This window comes from Notamacropus eugenii, chromosome 5, assembly GCF_028372415.1.
Source record: "Notamacropus eugenii isolate mMacEug1 chromosome 5, mMacEug1.pri_v2, whole genome shotgun sequence".
NCBI lineage: Eukaryota > Metazoa > Chordata > Mammalia > Diprotodontia > Macropodidae > Notamacropus > Notamacropus eugenii.
In genome coordinates, this window is record NC_092876.1 from 362,514,563 (window position 1) to 362,529,844 (window position 15,282).

At 33.5% G+C, this 15,282-nt stretch overlaps 1 long non-coding RNA gene across 2 annotated transcripts in view; it reads left to right on the forward strand.

Annotated features, from left to right (window-relative positions):
• LOC140506688 (uncharacterized) overlaps positions 1-10,679 on the forward strand; it is a 109,700-nt gene extending 99,021 nt beyond the window's left edge. Inside the window, exons 3-4 of one of the 2 annotated variants that reach the window (XR_011968035.1) lie at positions 932-1,326; positions 7,853-10,679. This is a non-coding gene — a long non-coding RNA (uncharacterized lncRNA). Of the gene's footprint in view, positions 1-931; positions 5,413-7,852 lie in introns of those variants that run through there. The other variant, XR_011968034.1, reaches the window with a different exon arrangement.
• Positions 10,680-15,282: the final 4,603 nt, after the last annotated feature.

Here is a 15,282-nt window from a genome sequence, read left to right on the forward strand (position 1 = left end):
AAAATAACAAAGCAACTGGCTACTTTAATTTACAAGGCCTCATTCAGACGAGGTACAATGGTGCTGGCTCTGCCATTACAAACAACACTTTGGAGGATTAACTTGGACTGCAGTGATTGGCTACCAAACAAAGTCTGTGAATGACCCCTGGCATGACTTCTGGGCCCTTTTAAAGCAATTACTCTTACTAAATCAAACCACTTTGGAGTATTTATTTTTAAAAGTATTGCTGGGGAAAAGGACTGGGGAAATAGGACCATTTTCAAGATATTTTATAAAGGTATTTAGCTTGGAGGCTTGAAAATTCATTTCCTTTTGCATCTAAAGGATTCATAACTCATCATGAAAATAAAAAAAAATCAGTACCTGCAAGTTTTAACACACATACACGCAAATATATATGTATATATATGCACATACATATAGGTATATATATATACTCACGTATTTTAAGCATGTATACTAAAGGCTAATTGCTTTTTGAACATAATTTTAGTGAACCCATAAAGTTGTCTTAGGATTTATGATGATGCATGAGATACATAAAAAAGGAGCTTTTACAAAAGCTAATAAATGGCTTGTTGGATATTATGCATATTCAAAATCACACCAAATGCATACCCAAATACATTTGCAATGGCTTGTTGAGTGTACAGCAGGGACATATAATGCCTCATGAAAAAAATAAATCTCATTGAATGTTTTTAAGGCACTCTGTATATGCAAAGTTATTTCCAAATATTCTACAGTTTTAGTTGTATTTCAAGCACACTGTATCACAGGTTAGTAAAGGCCTCATCTTAAAGGCAGAAAAAGAAAGGATCAGATAGAAATGTACAGGGAATGATTTATAAGGATCAGACACAAATTTGCTATTATTTTACTCACAAAAATGCAATGGTGTATTTTCCCCTTCTTCCAAACCCTTTAGGAACCTACATGGCATATTTGACAGTATCTGAGTTCCCTGGGCTTCCATGAACGCTAAAGATGAATAGTCTGATGGGAAAGAAATGGTTATGCTAGATCTGAATGCACCCCAAGGAAGAGAGAAAATTGGAGAGGACACGGAGATGGAAGTTTCCTGTGGAAGTTGTTTATTTTGAATTTGGCCTCAGAGTTTTAGAAAAATGAAGGGATGAGATTGTAGAATGAAATCTGAGCTCCGAATAGCTGAAGGCTTAATGTTACATTTCTAGAAGTTGCAACACCTGGGAAGTTTACTGCAAGAAAGCCTGACTCATCAGTGGAACACACGTGGGATTCTATCTGCAAACAGGAAGATCCATCTTTTTCTGTGATATGTCGATAATTATGACTCTGAAGGTAATATAGTCTGAAATGTGTGTGACTTGTGTGTTCAGGCAGTACCCAGACAAATGACACCCTTTTATTTCAGACCAAATCATACTATTCCAGGATCCCATTCCATTGTTATTCAGTTGTTTCAGTCACATCTGATTATTTGTGACTCTTTTTTGGGGTTTTCTTGAAAAAAATAGTGGAATAGTTGTCCAGTTCCTTTTCTAGATAAGGAACTGAGGCAAACAGGATTAAATGACTTGTCCAGGGTCACATAGCTAGTAAGTGTCTCAGACCAGATGTGGACTCAGGAAGATGAGTCATCCTGATTCTAGGTCTGGCACTGTGTCATTTATCTGTCATTGTATTCCATTCCGTTCAACTAATGGAACAAAATGAAATATTGTAACTCCTTGGCTGCACTGTGATTTCTTTTAAGGCCTGTGGAGGAGGGATTTAAGATACTTCTAAAAGTTTTTCAAAACCCCATATTTAGTTTCTAAAATTATACCTCCTTGGATACAGACCAGTTCTGTTCATTGATAGTTCACTTCTGTTTCATTGGACAAATATCATCCACATAAATTCTCTTGGATAGTCAATTCAACAATCCAGGAAACATTAAATAACTGATTTCTACCTACCAAACATTGTTTATCTAACAACAATATTCTTCTGATACTGTTGTAATATCAGAGTCTCTAAAGAATTAAATTGAAATTATTTGAAAGGCAATAGAGAGGCATGAGTAGGTGACAGCATATTACCTATAAGAAATTGTAGTCTAAGTGATGCCATGGGAGAAATATATAATGGGAAAAGTTGGTGGGCTAGGAGAGGAGGTGATAACCGATGGATAGGCAGCATACTCAAATGGTATCAATTTAGTAAAGAGATGTAAAGATATTTGTTGTACAAAAAAGAATATCAGGCCATGATCTGTGTGGCTCCCTTGTGAAGCACTTTGACATGGATGAGAATAACAAAGAATGGATAGAAGTGGATGGTTCATACGTCATAGGAGGCAGAACCTCATTTATGAGATTACAGATTCTTCATAGTAGCAAATACACACAGAGCACTGCATTTGGTGAATATCTAGCATATGTTTTTGTTTCTTTTGCACACTCTGTGAATTGGTATTAGCCATCAAGGGATACTGTCCTTTATGGGATACACACATAGAATTCCATCACTACCATAATTTCTGAATGGCCAGAGACACCCACAGAAATGTATCTCTCAGGATATATGCATATTCAGAGCTGGATTAATGGTAGAAATGTTTTGCAGGGAAGAACTCTAAATAAAGCACATAGATGGTATGTACCCTATAGCTCTGTAATATACTTCATTGATGCATTTCCAGTTATCTCATATAACACAAAGAAGGTTCTTTTTGAAATTTTAAAGCAGTTGTTTTTGTGACTGTTATAGGGTACACACAGAGGCCAAATCTAAATAGATCAGAGTATATTAAATATATCTTCATTTTCAGATATAGCCTTTGCCTCCCCCACCAAGCAAGTCATCTCTTGTATTGAAGGAAAGAAAGCATTCAGCATAACAAACCAGTATATCATCTCTGTCCCCATCAGTATGCACATGAAGCCCCCACTTCTGCCAAAAAAGGAGGAAGTTAAATTTTCTTGACTTTTTTATGAGGCCAACTTAATCAGCATAATTACATAGCACTGGATTTAAAAAAAAAATAATTCTTTTCTCTTCTTTTCTTGTTGTCATTGTGTATATTGTTTTCCTGGTTCTGCTACTTATGGATTAGGTCATATAATTCTGAATTCTTCATGCTTATCATCTCTCATGGTGTTATAATATTCCAGTATATTCATGCACCGCAATTTGTTCAGCCATTTCTAAAATAATAGGCATGTATTTTGTTTCTAGTCTAATTCAAAGTGCTATGTATATTTTGGTATGTATGGAACCTTAATTTCTGTATTTGACATTGTCGGTGTATACGACTAGCTTGTTGTTTCCGTCATGTCTGACTCTGTGGCCCCATTTGAGGTGTTGTTGGCAAAGATACCAGAGTAGTTTACCCAAGGGGGTGAGGATTTTTGTCACTTAATCAACATTCCAAATTACTTTCCAGATTGGTTGAACTAATTGCCAGCTCTACCAACAGTGCATTAGTGGATCTATCTTGCTACAGCCTTTCTAACATTAATTTTTCCCACTTTTTGTCAACTTTGACCATATGTTGGATAAGAGGTAAAATATCAGAGGATTTTTTTTTCCATTTCACTTGTTATTAATGATTTAGAGCAATCTCTCATTTAGGATAATAGATTTAGAACTGGAAGAAACCCCAGACATCATCTAGCCCAATTCCCTCATTTTATAGTTGAGGAAACTGATTCCCAGTCATATTATTTGCCCAAAGTCAAGCAGGTGCTGGTAAATGGTATCAACTCTAGATCCTCTGACTCTAAAACCATCATTTACCCCATTATTCCACATTACCTTTAATGGTGATTCACTGTTTTCACTGCCTTCTCTGAGAGCTTCATGTCAGTTTTCTACTAAAGGTAATTTGTAGATTTAGCACCTTATTTTTGTCTAGACCTGTCCTCTCATTGGTATGTGGAAATTCTAGTAAGGAAACTCTCCCTCCCAATGTAGATTGGTAATGGCTCTGCACCTTAGAATGTCACTGGGGGTAGAGAGGGAGGTTGAATGTTTTGCTCAAAGTCACAGAAACATTATAAGTTGGTTATGAGTACAGATCCTCCTGACTTCAAAACCATATCTCTTTTTACTATTCCATGCTGCCTCTTGCTTTTCACATAGGTGCCTGGCAAATGTTAGTTGAATGCTGGGTAAATATACCCACATCATGGGATCTCAGAGGAATTGCAGAAAGAGGATGTAAAAAAAGCAAGAGAAGGAAAACTTTAGCTTAAATGACTGATACAGTGAACTTCAGGCCAAATATTGTTTTAAACAATATCATTGCAACAGAGAAATCTGTGTATAAAATGATTCCTAAACTCCAATTTCATTTATTGTGAGTAATATTTTGTGCAAGAAAATTTAGGTAGGAGGGAATATGAACAATCCCTTGATTTAACAGGGATTTGCAAAATGTCGAAGAACAAAAAATATACAACGTTTTCTATTCCAAAGTTTTGACTAAGGACAAAGCTTGTCTTTTGAATTAGAAAGGTTTCCAAACCTCCATTATCTCTCATTCTAAGGGACTTGATGGAAACTAGATCCTATTCCAGTGGGAGAGTTTAGCAAGTCACGTAGAGATAGATACCCTTTCAAGGATACTTGTCGGATGAAATACTTATTACCTTATTTGTTCTTTGCATGTGATTATACCTCTGTGGCAGCTTTCCCTTGTGGGTAAAGACATTTTTTGTTCTTATTTTGTATTAGTCTTTGAATAACTCTAATTTCTCTGTCAAAGGGAAAATGTATTAAGTAAAAGTTTTCCAAGGTGTAAATGAGATTTGGAAGATGAGTAGGATAGAGCAAGAAAACTGAATACATTATATCATCTTTCTTGGACTATGGTCTCTTTGAGATTTCCTAGTGTTCTGTCTTAATGTGATGGCCTACTTTTTTAATGTCTCAGATGTTTCAGTTCCTACCAATTCCCTTCAGGAAATTCTTCTGCAGGGATACCTTTCTGCAGGCTGAGCATTTCATCATTGACTATTATTGAATTGTAGAGGTTTCCTTTTGAAGTTGTTTCCATCACTTCTCAATTAGAGTATATGGTATTTTTATTCCCTTTGTTATCTATATTTGTAAATTCTGTTCCTTTATTGCCAAGCATATATTAATGCTTAGATTTTTTTATTGTCATGTGATTGTAGCTTAAATTTTTCACATCTATTCATTTAATTTATGGAATAAAATAAGCACTTCCATAACATAGTAAAATAAAAATGATGATTACACATGAAACTTCAAATCTGTTATGTACAAATTGCCATTTTCTTTTAAATATATTATGTACAAATTGCTATTCCTTTGAAATATATGATAAAGTTACCATGTACATTTCTTTTTTTCTTTTTTTTTCCCTTTCCTCTGCCCCCACCCCCCTCATCCCCGCAGCCTTAGAAATAGCTATCATAAGACACAAATAGGTATGTATATGTAAAATAATTCTTATCAGTTCTGTCTCTGGTAGTAGATATTGTTTTTTTTCATATTTTCTTTAGAGTTAATTTGGATATTTATAAAAGTCAAAATGTCTTATTTGCTCAAAGTCATTCTTAGAACAATATTGCAGTTACTGTATACAGGGTTCTCTTGGTTCTCCTCGTTTTGCTCTTTATTATTTCATGTAAGTCTTTCCATGTTTTTCTAAGCTCCTTGAACTTTTCGTTTCTTGTAACACGGTAGTATTCCATCACAATCATAAAGGCAGTGTGGTAGAGAGGAAAGGGTACTGGTTATGGATTTGGGGGTCCTGAGTTCAAATTCTGCCTTATTTCTGAGATTATCTTTCCTTTACACTCTCTTACATGTATAAATTTTTGCATGTTCTCTCCTTCATTATAATGTGATCTCCTTGAGGGGATGGATAAACTTTTTGTCTTTCTTTGTATCCTCAGTGCCTAACACAAGTGTTTAATGCATGCTTCTAAAGAGAAGGACTGAAGTGACCAAATCAGGTGACTTTTCTGGCTTTCAGTTTCCTCATTTGTAAAATGAAGGGTTTGGACTAGAACAGGGGTTCTGAACTTTTTTCTTGTAGTGGATCTCTTTGACAGTCTGGTGAAGCCTTTGGATCCCTTCACAAAAGAGTCTTCTTAATGCATAAAATAAAATATAAAGGAAACAAATATATTAAATTATAATTATCAAAATATTAAAAAACCCTTAGTTTCCAGACCCCAGGTTAAGAATTCTTGGATACCTCAGGACTACAGATGATCACTAAGATGCATTAAATCTACACTTTGATACTATGATGTACTATAAAACATTAATAGTTTCTCCCCCACCATTTTATTCTGAATTATTCTAAAAAAATGCTTTTCTTTCATTTTCCAAATGTGATCATATTGAACTTGGACTATAAAATTATTTCTATTTTTAAATGAAAAGGGGTTTTGTTAACATGAAAAAATGCAGGTTCTTTGCCTGAAGTCCAAGCTTTGATAATGTAAACGTTAAATTCTAAAGGATCTGGGTTCAAAATCTCACCTTTGCTGTTTGCTACCTGTGTGACCTCAAGCAATAGCTGACACATATGCATATTACCCCATTTGGTAATACATACTTTAAAAGTATTTCTGTCATATAAATGAGGCTTAGAGAAAAGTCCTGCAAACTCTCTGGGCCTCAGTTTGCTTAATCTATAAAATGAAAAGGTGGAATTAAACGATCTCTGAGGTACCTTCCAGCTTTAAATCCCAAGATCTATGAAGGAAAAACAATGTTGTTATTGTTGGAATGTGCTGTTTGACTGAATTGCCATACATTGCCTCCCCCTTTGTGCTAAATAATAAAACCTAACTAAATAAGAAATAAGAAAACTAAATAATAAGATTCATTAATAAAATCTGACTGAGCTATATCCCCTCAAGTACCATTCTGCTTTAGACAGAATAACAAAATGTGACTCAACTCCCTCTAGTCTGCTTAGCCTGAATTCACAAAACTTTGCTGCACACAGCACTCTTTAAGGACAACCCCCCAGCACCCCCGCCGACACACAGACACACAGACACACACACACGTTGCAACCAACAGGTATCTAGCAACTTTTAAGACTAACTTTTCTATAGGAACAGATTATATCCTATTGGCCCATTCAAATAACCACAGAAGTGTACTATATACTCGAAGCTGACCTAAAATTGCTATGGGAGCTAAGTCTTTATCTTGCAAACTACAACTGCTACCAGCAAAGACTCTTCCTTAGCATGCCAATACATTTCTTTTCCTTTCAGTTTGGTTACCCCCTTGATTTGACCTCTAGTGTGGTTGTAGAACTACTAGTGGGTGAGATTCTCCCTGGGTTTTCAAGTAACGCAGACCAAGAAATTACCCAATAGGTCCTATGATTTTAACTTTGGCCTACTTAATGTGACTCACACACACATATGTATGTGGGCTGTTGTTGTTGGTGTGTTTGTCCTTCGTTGTTGAAGAAGACCATGCCATCAGAGAAATAATGACATGACTTGCACTTGACTTTGTTTTGAGTGAGGGAGGGCTATGCACGTCACCAGCCTCACTTCTCCAGAGCCATGTGAATCCAGTGACCAGATATTCGTCAGGATGACTAGAGATGACCCAGGATGCACTGGGATGCAATATATACACACATATGTAACACTAATCGTAGCTTTTAAAAAATTGGTGATAATTTAGTAATATGTCATGTTCTTCTAAGGTTTATATTAGCCTAAATAATATGGAAATAACTGGTTTAAACTGATACTAGCTAAATCTTGGACTTTTACCAAAGCTGGAACTGCTCATTGGTACCCTTCTCATATTCTTGCAAATAATACCTAACTTCCTTTGCCCTGTCACACGATTGCTCTTTCCCCTTTAGATTTTCCCCTGCACTTTCTGAAAATTTCCTGCTTGATGAATAAAGGATACCATCTCCAGTGGCAAGAGCTATGTTCAAACATTTCCTGAAGATGGAGAAAGAAGTGAATGCTGCACTGTTCTGATAAGAGTTCTGAAGGGGAAAAAAGGCAAATCCCTTTTAAGAAGAGTTTGAATGGGGAAGGATCTGAAAGTTTCTAGACCAATAGGTAACCATATGTAAAATATCTTTCACACTAGCAAAGAGTTTCAAAGGTGGGTGGCAAAGAAACTAAGCTGTGATTGCTGCAGAAGTAAAAGTGCATTTTGTCTTATAATCAGCACACTGTGTATTCTTTCTGTCTTCTATGGAGTTTTAATGCAGTTGCAATTCTGAGAAAAGAGTCAAGTAGCTCAGAATGGACCATTGGTTCCTCCGGGAAGCAAAGAAAAGAAGAGAACAACTCTTTGAAATAGATGGATGTAGGGGAGACTAAGGTGATGAATGTTGCTGCCCTGCGATAAAAAAATAATCAGAGAAAAGCCCTGCTGTAGGGGCTCTGTAACACCTGAAAGCTGTTGGAGCAGACATCTGGGGAAGGAGAAGGCAGGTGAAAGGCAGGGTTATAGAACCAGCTATATTTTCCCAACTCATGAAAGGTATATCTTTGTACTTAATGCAAAAAGTGTCCCCAGAATGATTTAAATATAACATCATACTGCACAGAAAAAGAATATGCACATTGCTAATATTTGAAATTTTGAATTGTAAATCTATGAATCCTAAAAGTATTCTCTCATTTTTTTCCTGATATTCCAACCTTCTTCATTTTCATCTTCATTTATGCTTACCCAGAAAAATTTTCTTATTCCTCACATATGTACAGACATTAATGAAACACAGTTTCCCTTTTTTGCTTCAGTTATTCATATGCTTTCAGGTAAGTCTTACATAACTGATTTTTTTATTTGAGTATCTCTGTATCCCCCTCAGCTCTTGTCTTGGAGTTTAAAGGGCTAATTTTAGAAGTTGGGGAAATAATCATTTCTGCTTTATTCCTCAACATTTAGCAGCAAATATTCTGTAAATGAGTGGCAATACAGTGAACATTATTAACACATTCATTGTTGTTTTTGCTCTTTATCATTCTGAAAGAGATCCAATGACATCATAAAGGTGATATTTGCGGATTTAAGTGGGGCAGAACTGTGTAGTCATCAGTCTCCTTCTCTTCTCCAGAGTCATTGGTCAGACAAAAGTCAATATGAATGGTGATGGTCCAGGATGCAGTGAGTGACCGACACATTTAATAACAAATAAAAGTAGAGCCAAATATACAATAAAATATCCATTTGGAATTTGTTGAAGGACAATTTGGAGCAGCTATGTGGTGCAGTAGATAGGCCTTGGGCCTAGTCAGGAAGATCTGAGTTCAAATCCAGCTTCTGACACTTACTAGCTGTGTGATCCTACACAAGTGACAGCCCTGTTTGTCTTAGGTTCTTCATCTATAAAATGAGGAGATGGCAAAGCATTTCACTGTCTTTGCCAAGAAAACCTCAAATGAAGTTACAAAGAGTCTGATATGACTGAAAATGACAGAACGATAAAAATATTACAGCTGACTAAGTCTTAAAATGATGGATAAAGGTGCTGGAATCATCTTCCCTCAGTGTTCCTCCCAGGCCAGTGATGAGTGTACATGTTTTCATGTCAGTGGTTAGCTCCCATCCCCTCTCATATTCTTTCCAACCTGATTTCTGACCTCTTGATTCCAGCAAAACTACTCACTTCAAAAATACTAGTGATCTTTTGATTGCAAAATCCAATGGCACTTTATTATTATTCTTCCTTTAAAAAGTTTTTATTGACATTTCCGTTTTTTTATATTACCATAGTATCTCATGCATCCCTTCCCTTGACTCTCCCTGAGAATCATCTCATATAATAAATAGGATATATTTTTAGAGAGGAGAAAAATGTGAGCACAACTGATTGATATATTGGAAAACACTGAAAATATGTGCAATGTGTAATACCTGTGAACATTCCATCTTAATGAAGAAGTAGTTTGGGGGTGTCCTCTAATGTGTTTTCATTTACATGTTTGTGAAATTATGATTTTCTGTCTGAGGATTGCTTTAGATACATCCTAGAAATTTTGGTATGTTGTTTCATCATTAGAGCTTTTATGTTATGTTTTTATAATTTGTTCTTTAGTTCACTTATTATTTAAGATTTCATTGTGAAGTTGTCATTTGGGTCTGTATCTTTTGTTTGTGGTCCTTGAATTACTTTATATTCTTGTTGTTTTATGGTCTGTAAAAGATGTAGTGATTATTTCAGCTATTTTGCATTTGTTTGCAATATTTCTGTGTTCTACTATGTGGTCAGTTTTTGTAAAAATTCTGTATGTTGCAACTATGTATATACATATTATTATATTATGTTGCATTTAAAAGATGCCATGTCTTTTAATGCTAGTTTCTTCAGAAATATGTTCAGTTCCATATTTTCACTCTTGTTTATCTTTCTTTTGGACTTGTCCAAAACTGATGAAGGGTTATAGAAATCTCCTGCCACTATTGTGTTACTGTCTATGCTTGCTTGACATTCAGATAATGTTTACTTTCTGAATTTGGATGCGAAGTTACTTGGAGTATATAGGTGATTTTTTAATTTATATTGTCTTGTTTTCTATGGTTTCTTTCAGCATATTATAAATTCTCTGTTTATCCCTTTTTATTTTTTGAATAGTTGTTTTTTGCTTTGTCTAATAGCATGATGGCAGCTCCTGCTTTTTTGGATTGATTTGAGCCACAGTAAAAACTTTTCCTCCATTCTTTCAGTTTTGTGCATATCTTTGTTTGTAAATCGTGTTTTCTGTAAGCAATAGATTGTAGGATTTTGTTTTCTTATCCAAATCTCTAACTTTTTCATTTTATTGGATTGTTTAATCCATTCACATTTAAAGTTATGAGTTAGGTTCATATTTTGCTCCATTTATCTCTAAAATTGTATTTTTCAAGCTATGATTTCCCCTCTCTTCTGCTATAAACATAATATTCTCTTCCTTCAGTTAATTATTTAAAGGTGGCACGATTCCTTGAAGTCTTTGATCTCTCTTTCTCATTTGTTACCCTTCACATTGAATATTTGATAGTCAGTTCTTTGAGGAGATTAAGACTGGCATCAGAACATACGTAATCAGATAACTTTGGTAATTAGGTTTGAGGTTGTCCAGGGAATGGTAAACAGGATGTAGAGTTAGTTTTCTTTTCCACAGAAAAAAACAGAATAAGTCAACACCATAACATTTTGATCACTTTTTTGGGAAAGTATCAAGAGGGAAAAGATTTTTAAAACTACAAAGATAAAGAAAACAATTCAAACTTATTTAAAGCTGTTACTGATAAGGAATAAGAGTTTCTTTTATAGGGAAGAATTCTTTGTATATATCAGATGCCTAATAATTGCCTTTGTATAAATAAGACAGAAGATTTGATGTGAGGAATATAAGTGGACTGAAAGCTCACTCTCTAGATCTGAATGAACTCTTTTAGACTATTGTGATGTCCTTCAATACATAAAAGGATAATTTACTATAGGGAGCCTTTAGTAACCTCACAAATTTACTATACCTTTTAAAAGAGAGCTACTGATTTATTTTTGTTTGTTTCTCAGTGACAGACTTTGACCAATTATCCATAAAATGTATTACTTTGATCCACAATTCTCCATTTATATTAGATCTACTCTCCCTGAACAGCCCTCTCTCTCAAAACAAAGTCAAGTGCAAGTCATGTCATCATTTCTTTGATGGTATGGTCTTTTTCGGCAATGAAGGATGAACACAAACTACTCCCTAGTATTGTATATTTTAGTCAAAATGATTGGCAGTGAAAATACTGAAATGAACAAAATCATACAATGACAACAATCCTCAGTCCTATGTGACTCATGTCAAGTACTCCAAATTGAAATGATGGAAATTTGGGAAAGAGAACACAGAATGCTTCTTTTCTAATTATCTTATACTATTCTAGGCTATCCAAAACAATTAATTTGACTGTAGCTATTATTGATGTCTGATATTTGTACATGCTTGAATCAGATAACATTGACAATTAGATTTGGGGCTTTTCAAGGGATGGTAACAGAAAGCAGAATAGATCAGCTGAAACACTGAATGGAATAATAACTATATTGCCTTTATTTCTATAAATGAAAAAAGTAAATGAATCATTGCAATTAAAGGGAAATACAGATATGAGGGTGTCTTCAGAGAGGCATATAAAAGTAATTTACATTGTTTGCTAAAAGGCTATAAAAGCATAATTTCATGGGATATTTGATCATTTTAACTTAGAGTGCTCAAAGTGAGGGTAGACAAAGAAAACATTGTGAAGATAATTGAAATTCATGTCATAATATTCTCTGAAGAGAATGAAGAAATATTGAAATTTTATGAAGAATTTGACAGGATTCTCAAATAAGTTTAGCTTGCTAAATAGCTAGATAATCTGTGACTTCGGTGTGAAGTTGAGCATAAAGAAGGGCAGCCAGAACTTTGGCTGACCATGTTTACTAAAAACCTTTGTCTGGAAGATAACTGAACATTGGAAGACATAACTATTTTCAGTATGACCTTCTAAAACAGACATAGCAAGAAAATGTTTGCGCACACACACACACTTGTACAAGTGGAATCAGCGTTACTAAAAACCCCAAAAGAAAAATGCTTCTCAAAAAGAAAGTAAACTTACTCATGTAAAATAAATGTTAAAATCATTAAAAATTGAAATTAAATGAAATTGGAGCAAAGACACTAGAAGAAAACCAATGAATTAACAACAAAATCAGTTCCCCAAATAAAATTGACATTATTTTTAGACTCATCAAGATGGATAATGAACATCCTTAAAGAGATAGAGAAATAAATGAAAATAGTAAAGAAAGAAGAAGATTGGAATAAAATTAACACTAGTGAAACAAGATAGATCTATTCCTTTATGATAAAATAATGTTACATGGTATGATGGTGAATATATTAAACAATTATAACCCAGGAAGTAAAAGGAGAAAACTTCCTTTCAAAAGGAAGAAAACTATTTATTTTTGAATTAAAAAAAAGCAATTCACTAAATTTTTGCTACAGAAAATGCAGCTAAGATAGTAAGCACATATCAATTTAACATAAAAGGACAGACTACAATTTAGTCTGCTTCATTTTAAACTAGAATATCAGAGGTTACCATCATGTTATTTCATAAAGTTAAATTCAAATTTGCACTAAGAATTAAATAAAAAAAATATCAGGCATAAGGTATAATAGACAATGAGTAGATGTCAATGTTAAAGATTTCGGCACAATGATATAACAGCTAAATTTATAAAGAACAAAATTAATATACCAAAAATGGAAATGAAAACAAATAATGGGTGAGTTCAAACTGATAAAATGGCTACTCAAACAAATGAGATTTTAAAAGAATGCTGGCAAAACTAGAAGACATATGTTTATAGCCACACATATGTGCACAAAATAAATATACATAAGTGCGTATCTATATACAACATACATATGTACGTTATCCATATATGTATAGACTATTGTATTCGATAATGGAAAATTATTTTTATTTCCCAGATGGAAACATATGAATATGAAAAGTGGACAATTTGTTTTTCATTCAAATATAAATGAAAGGTTGATAGAAATTAATTTTGTTCAATGATAGAAGACTATAAATAAATGTATAAAATCAGAAGATATAAAATTCTATTTACAACCTATAATGAAAAAAGAATAATGGCAAGGAAACAGGAACAAAAGATGTAGTCCTAGATGAAAGCTCAAAATGACTAATTGAATGATGGTTGGATTAAAGATCAAATTGTAGGAACAATAAAATTGCATTAAAGATAATGACATTATAAATATAGACATAAAAATTTATGGGTTACAGCAAAAGCAGCACTTGGGAGTAAATTTATATGCTTGAGTAATTATATGAGCACAAGAGGAAAAGACAATATCAATTAATTGAGTTTCCAGTTAAATAAATTATAAAATGAATAAATACATCAAAAGTAAGCATAAAACAATGAAAGCACCAGAATTAGCAAAATAAATAGCATATTAATGAACAAATCAGACAAAGAGCTGAATCTTTAATAGACCACTAAGATTAAAAACCCATTATACAATGTCATCTACAAGAGAAGAAAAGAAAACCAGACTATTAGGATAAAAACTGAGAAAACTGAGGTTACAGTAAATGGAAAAGGTATAAATAACATCTTTAGATTATATCAAACAATTACATGTCATCAAAATGGAAGCAAATAAAGAAATTAATAATTTCTAATAAATATAAAATAAGCAAACCAACCACGTAGAAGTTGATATACTGTATAAACTAGCATCAGAATGGGAAATTGAATAGAATATTTATGATTATGATAATTCTTGAAAAAAGATATCTGAAATAGAAGGCTCATTGAACTGAATTCTATTGAATATTAAAATGACATGAAGTCTGTAAACAATATAATATGTTTTCAAAAATAAAGATAGTACTCTTCCTAACTTGATGAGGCAATGTGGTTTTTCAACTTAATAAGCATAAAAAAGAGAGAATTATAGGAAAGGGTCATTAAAATTAAAACATATATACAAAATTAAATAAAATATTGGTAAAAAGAATGCAGTAATATGTAAAAACATATTTATTATGCTCAAGTAGGATTTATTCTAGTAATGTTATGATGCTATTATATTGAGAAATTATCAATATAATAAGTTGTTTCAATAACTAAAAACTGAGGACATCTCACCATTGTGTTAGTAGAGGCAGAAAAGATGTTTATATTTCTAAAACACTGAAAAGTTTGGGAATTAAAGTATTTTAAATTTAATATGATGAAAAATTTTGTATTCAAGGGCTAATGTTATATGACATGGAGAAAACTTAACCTTCCCAATAAAAACAGAGGTAAAACAAGAGGCCTTCATTTTCATCACTTCTAGAAATACTAGTACCAATAAAATTTACATTATATGCCATTTTAAGATTTGCAAAGGGCTTTGTATGTAATGTCCCATTTGACTTATTATTCAACATAACTTTTTAAATGCCAGGTATAACAGTAAGAACAGAAAAAAAAAAACTTACCAAAAGAATAAATGAGCAAATAATGAACAAATCTGTCACATATGATGGCTTATTTTTAAAATCCTGGGGACCCCAAAATTACTTGGGATAAAACAGCCTCAACAAAAATGTGGAATATAAGATCACTTCACAAAAATCATTTGTACCCCTAGCCATCTTCTTGCCAACTGAGCCTGGCTAGTACCAAAACCCTGAACACAGCACGTCTGGGCACCTTGAATCTCTTCTTATTGTCAGTCCCACTTTTGACACCAGTTTGTCAAGAGACAATCA